The sequence below is a fragment of the Peromyscus leucopus genome, chromosome 10 (genome assembly GCF_004664715.2).
Source record: "Peromyscus leucopus breed LL Stock chromosome 10, UCI_PerLeu_2.1, whole genome shotgun sequence".
NCBI lineage: Eukaryota > Metazoa > Chordata > Mammalia > Rodentia > Cricetidae > Peromyscus > Peromyscus leucopus.
The window spans coordinates 83,145,844-83,152,774 of NC_051071.1; positions in this window are offsets into that span (position 1 = coordinate 83,145,844).

Genomic DNA, 6,931 nt, shown 5'->3' on the forward strand with positions numbered 1-6,931 from the left:
AAAAATTTTTAAATGAAACTTTTCTAAAGACAGAAACCAGGTTCAAGGTGTTGCTACTTCTTCCATGATTAAGAATATGCAGACTGTCTTTGTGTAGTATTTCTTTCTCACCAAGTCCCTCTTTCTCATGTGTAGGCACACAGACATGTGCACATATACACATGTACAGTTACCAAAAGTATTTTTCCAAACTTGTCAAATCTTCATTCAATACCCGCCAGTCTCACTGATGCATTCACATTCTGATTTTCTGGTGGAGAAAGAGTAGAATCTTTTGGAAACTAACAGACTCCTGTAGGCAGACTTTTCTGTCCTGTCAGTCAGTTCCAAAATAACCACACAGTGATTTATTATCCATTATAAATACTCAGCTGATAGCTCAGTCTTATTACTAGCCAACTCTTACATTTAAATTAACCCATATTTCTTATCTACAATCTGCCACGTGGCTTAATACCTTTTCTCAATATGGCAAGTTCATCTCCTGCTTCCTCTCCATTTCCTCACAACTTGTGAGACTTCTTCCCATCATTCTCTTAGTCTGGTTCTACCACCTAACCTCATCCTGCCTAGCTATAAGCTAGTCAGCTTCTTTATTAAACCAATCATAATGATATGGATTCACACAACATTAAGGGATATTCCACAGACTACTCCCGAAGAAGTCAGGTAAATGCCTTATACCTGCCCTTGAGTCTCCATGGAAACCCAAATAATATGGGTTAGGAACAAATATAATTCATAAAAGTACAGGGAAACACACCAACATCTCATTGGTTATTCTTGATGGTGTAATTTTTTGTTTATGAAAATGCGTTGTATTGGTAGGCAGCTTTTAGTGTGTATCAACTTTTATTTATTGAATCTGTCAATTTACTCCCAATGCCCAATATTCTAAATCAAATCAGCTTTCACTTCTCCTTATTGTGAATAAAAATGTTAATGCTGTGCTTTTACCTTATGGACATTATGAACTTAATGAAAAATTCAAAAAACAATAGAACTCTAAATCCTTAGTAATCTTAGATATGAACAATGTAGTAGTAATATCTTTCATGCATTGAGCAGTATGCAATGCCTATTTCTTTTCATTGTATTGAGTTTAACCACAACAGTTCTGGTATCTAAGACTTGGATGACTTTTTCAAGTTTAACTATTAATAAAAATATATTCAAATTCCAGTTCTTTCAAATTCAAATCTAATAGCATGAAGCATACACTGTGATATGGAAATTTAGCAGATTAGCAATGTTTATGACTTATGATGATGACTGACATTCAAGATACCATACTGTGAGGTTTTATTACTCATCTTCCTCCTGTTGCTATGAAATTGAGATGCAAGGATAAGTGAATTTCTAAATTTGTATGGCAAACTACAATGTGCCTCCCATTTCATGACAGTTTACTTTACAATTCTTTCATTATTACTATTTCTTAATCATGTGAGTATTTATTGAGCTTTGTGCTGTGCACTCTCTGATGGCTGGCAATATAAACACAAAGTAGATGCTCTTGATGCCTGCCCTAAAGTTACTCTTATCTAGTATATTCAACATGTGACTCAACAGGCAAATAGAGTCTATAGATGCCAAGAAAGTTGAGTGTTTTTCTACCTTCCTGAGAAATTCCCAGGATGTTGTGTAGAGAATAGCAATCAGCAACTTCCTTTCTTGATACCTAGACAGTAGGGATGATCACTGATTTTTTTAGGCTGACTATTCAAGTACAGATGCCTCCATGATTTCCTGGCAGCTGAGACTAAAAGTTTGGGGGCATTTGGACATCAATTCACTAAACATTTATTGAGCATGTACAATATTCTAGGTACCAGGGATATCAAAGGCATTCCATATAAGGATACCATTATGCAAACAATAATGATATGGTCTGACAGATTAATTCTCAGAGAATCATCAGAGTCTCCCAATCCATTGCCCCTGAGTAAACCATCCAGATTCAATACTGACCATAAAGAACCGGCAAACATATTACAATTGAAGGTATTATGTTAATAATCTTCTAACCATCAAGGCCATCTTAGCTTTCCCAGGGCTTGTTCCAGATTCCATTTGTGCCTTGGCATAACTAAAGCAACACACTTTCACCGTCAAAAATGATCTCATTTGTTTAATAAATTATATAGCCAGCCAACTTCTGATTAATAGAGGCTAATTCCTGCTTTGCTTTAATACAGAGAATGGTTTAATTTTCATTTCTGCACCACTAGCTGTGTGCTAGGCATTACACTTAAGTCACTCTGTCCTTCACAAGCATTAAATGTAAAAAAACTGAGCTGGCCTATAGATAAGAAAATTCAAGAGTTCACTTATTTCTTAAGTAAAATGACATAATAATACTAATGCTAACACTAAGATTAGAGAGCAGTTCTGTCTGGCTCCACTACAGGAAAAAAGTAACTTTGGCCACAATGTTAAGGCTATTGAAGACTATCCTCAGAGAAGCTGAGAGTTTAGTATGATGATTGGGTGGGCAGGATGTAATCTGTCTTAGTTAGGATTTCTATTGCTGTAAAGGAATACCATGACCATGGTAACTCTTATAAAGGAAAACATTTAATTGATGTGGCAGCTTACACTTTCAGAGGTTTAGTACATTATCATCATGGTAAGGAGCATGGTGGCTGGGAGTTCGGCGGCATGCAGGCAGACATGGTGCTGGAGAATTCTACATCTTGATCCAAAGGCAATAAGAAGTGAACTGAGACACTGGGCAGTATCTTGAGCATATATGAGACCTCAAAGACTTCCTCCACAGTGACACACTTTCTCCAACACCAAACCTATTTCCAGAAGGGAATGCCTCCTAATAGCGACACTCCCTTTGGGGGGCTATTTTCTTTCAAACCACCACATAATCAGAAAGACTACAAGTGTGGAGACAGGAGGTCCATGGATTCTTTGGCCATCTCCACCCTCACCTGGTATGGGGGCAATCCTTAGCCATTTTTTCTGCTCTTACACTTAAATCTGAGCCTTGGGGAGCTGGTAAGTACATGCTTACAATGCAGACGGTGGGTGTGTGTTTTCACCATGGCAAATACGTTAGTATGCCCCTCTGAGGGAGACTTTGTATCCCTGTATGTCCTTTTCACCTCCTAAGGTATGGAGCTTCACTATAGTGCCTAGGGGATCATAAAAGATAATTTTTCACTAGTAAACTAGCTCTTCTATGTCCCAGAAATATTGAACCCCTTTGTTACTCTCTCTGTTTGCCTCAGCACTTTGATAAAGTGAAGTGGAAAATTATACGTGTTGTGTCAGGAAACCTCATGGAAAATGTAGTTAGAGATTTCCATGGGAATTCTACCAATCACCTAGGCTTTCTCACTGTCAATAAAAATTGCTTAATTGGTTTATATGCTAATAAAAGTGATTTGTCATAACTGTGGGGCAATAGATACAGCAGAGAAAGGTAAAAATGAAAGCAAAAACTTCCGCATTCTTATCCCTGCCGGGAATGTTCCCATGCTAATTCGTGTGAGCATACAGTCCATTCCCTGAATAGGGTTATCATATATTGTAATATTCCTTTGTAAGTTATTTCCACTTTAAAATCAATATTCTTTATGGTAATGTTATAAATGTAGACCATATGGACTGTCTTCCAGTGTGATGCTCTGTGTCTTCCATTATTTAACCACTACAACACTTAGGGTGGGTTGGTTTTTGCTGCTTTGTCTGCTACTACACCAAATGCTACCATGGAGGCTAGTATACAAACAACTGATATAATCACTCATTCATTGTTTCTTTTTTTCCAGATTTAAAAATTTTATTTGTATTTCTTTGAGAATTTCATACACAAGCACACTGTATTTATCTCATTTCCATCACTCCTTTTTGCCCCTCAACCTCTTCCCTCATTCCTTCCTCCACTCCTTCTCAAACTCATGACTTCTACTGCTATAATCATTACATATGTGTTTATGCTTATTTACAACCTGTTGAGTCCAATTATTGCTATCCACATGTACAAATGGTTAGAGCTGGCCGCTTTGGATCATATAGCCCATCGGGAAGGTTGTCCCTGGAGGAAGCTGCTTCTCTCTCTCCCATTGCCTGCCTGTAGCTCTTCATCCAGGGGTGGGTCCTTGTGAGAGTTTCCTCATGCACATTAGCATGTCACCTGGTGTGGTCATTGTTCAGACAACCACACTGCTATGGTTTCATGAGTGCAGCATCCCTGTGGCGTCTAAAAGATGCTATCTTGCATCAGGTAGCAGCTTGTTTCTTTTGATCAAATTCTAAGAGTTTCAAGTCTTTCTCATTCTGACTCATATCATTAGGCTTTCTTCCAAGCACACCCTCCCCTCATCCATACAGTATAATTACTAGTGTGTGTTGATCTTTGTAAACTTTGGTGCTTTAACTAGAATTTTAATTTTGTTGTTATCAATAGTAACTAGATTTAGTTAACTGAATAGTTAAATAGTAACTAAAATTAATTTATCCAATTAATAATTGATTTAATTTATGTAATTTCTAGTAAAGCAAAATGCATTTGCTATATATTATTGGTTATCTTTGGTTCTTTTATTGTCAGTAAGGAATTGGTATTTTTTGTTTTCCTACATAAGAATTCTTTATTCATTAAAACTATGAAATGTTTAACTGTTGTTCATGTTACAACTATTTTTTCCAAGTAGCCATATATTTTTAATTAACTATATATACATACCTATATATTTGTGTACACAGAGAGAAAACATATAAACACAGACAGAGATGTGAATAGACAGGTCACAGCTACAGATTAATATGCATACTCTCTCCTCATCCTAGTACATGGAAGTGATTACTTCATCCTTAGTATTCTGGATGGAACTTTCTTGTGGCCCTCTGCATATGAAATTTAGCACTTTCTTTAATGTATTTTAGATATTTACATTAAAATTTTATATCTTCCCTCAAACTGGAAACCCCAGGTGCCTCACAATGTCACCAAAACGACACTTGGCAGTTATTAAGTGATGGAGAGGAAGAAAGCTTTGCCCTTGCCCTTCTCAGTTCAGACAGCAGGGACCTGTCCCACACAGCGGTCATTGCATGGACCTGCCTCTGCTCGAGTTAGGCATCTCTCCCAACAGGCACCTGTACTCATTCCATTATTCTTCCTGGATTCAAACAATAATAAAATCCCCTTCACAACCGTCCCCATGGGACAGCCTTAAGGAGGCAAAACCAGTCCAGCCCATCAAGTCCGCAGCTACATCCTTCCTCACAAATGAGAAGCATCAGAGCACCTCCTATGAATGCCCGAGATTCTGTCGTTTTATGTTATCTCTCTCACACCTTACAATATCAGCAGCAGCTGGCCTCTTAATAACCATCCAGTCTGTTGACTTTGGTCTAAAGTCCGTATGCAAGCAGCCATACCTTAGCTTTTTACTCCTTCCACTAGAGGGAGTCCAGTAGTTAGACTGGAGAGACAAGACCTAGGATTATTGCATCCTAGCTTCTGCATGAAGCAGCGGTGCTCTGGTTCAGCTGAATGTGACCCTCCTACTTAGAGACATAGCGGTCAGAAAACCATTTAGTCCTGGGGTTACAAGGTTGGCTCTCAGTGTCTCTCTTCATCATGAGATAATTATTCTCTAGTGAAGGTCTTCAGTAGAGTTTTGAAGTTAGACGCTGACAAAATACCTTCCTCTCTGTTTTTCTTGATTTTCTTTTGTTGATTGTTCTCAGAATAAAAAGAAATTCGTGCAACAAATTTAATCACAAATGAATTGAGACAGAAAGAACAGGGAGAAGAAGGAACATCACTTTCAACTCTGAGCAGTCACTTGTACAAAAATGAATTGCCTAGGAGCCATCAAGAGACTTATCATAGGTCAAGTTACCCTATTTCTGACTTACAATAGAAGAAAATATTATTTTTACAGATTTATATTATAACAATATTAGGTTTCTAATAGTATGTGTAAGTGGTACTTGAGCCAAAGAGCTCAACTTTGTAACAAATGTTACAGGGACCCTTGATTTCATTTTATATGGATTACTTTTAGAGTAATTAAGAGATTGAAGGCAGGCTTATCAAGAGAACCAGTCATTGAACACAAATATTGCACAGCACCTTATGGGTGACCTGAGAAATAGTGTAAGCTACAGAGTTGAATTCCTCTGGGACATTTTTAAGAATGTAACAATTCTGACAAGTTTCTTTCCCAAGGTTCACATGGAAAAACCATATAGTATCATTGCCTTTTCCTTCCCATAGATTCCCTGGCAGACACGATAATGCTCAACAGCAATGTATGAGGGGAGGTCAGGTCTTTAGAGCTTAGAATTAAAGGATACTGAATAATGTTCTTGGTACCATATAAAAACTAAGCTGCTATCCCCTACATTTTTTTGCAAGCTGAGTGTTTTTAGATTATTGACATTCTATTCATGCATAGTGACAGAAATTTGCATCTATGTACAACTTCATCTAATATACTCTGTAGTTTACCATGCTTAGTTGAACATTTAAAGATTAATGTTAGGTCACACCGCTGATGTTGAAAGAAATATGCCATGGGATGTATTTCGGTACGCTGTGAATATGTGTTGCTCCCATTGGCTAATAAATAAAGCTGTATTGGCCTATGGCAGGGCAGGATGGAGCCAGGCGGGAAATTCCAAGGGAGACAGTGGGAGGAGAAAGGCAGCGTGGGGAGATGCAAAACTGCTGTCCAAGTAGCAACATGTAATGGGATGCAGGGAAAGCCACGGAACATGTGGCAATACATAGATGAAGAGTTATGGGTTGAGTTAAGTTATAAGAGCTAGCTAGTGAGAAGCATGAGCCATAGGCCATATAATTTGCAATTAATATTAAGCGTCCGAGTGATTATATTATAGGTGGCTAAGGGACCATTGGCCAGGTAGATTATATAAGATATCAACATGTCCAAACCATATT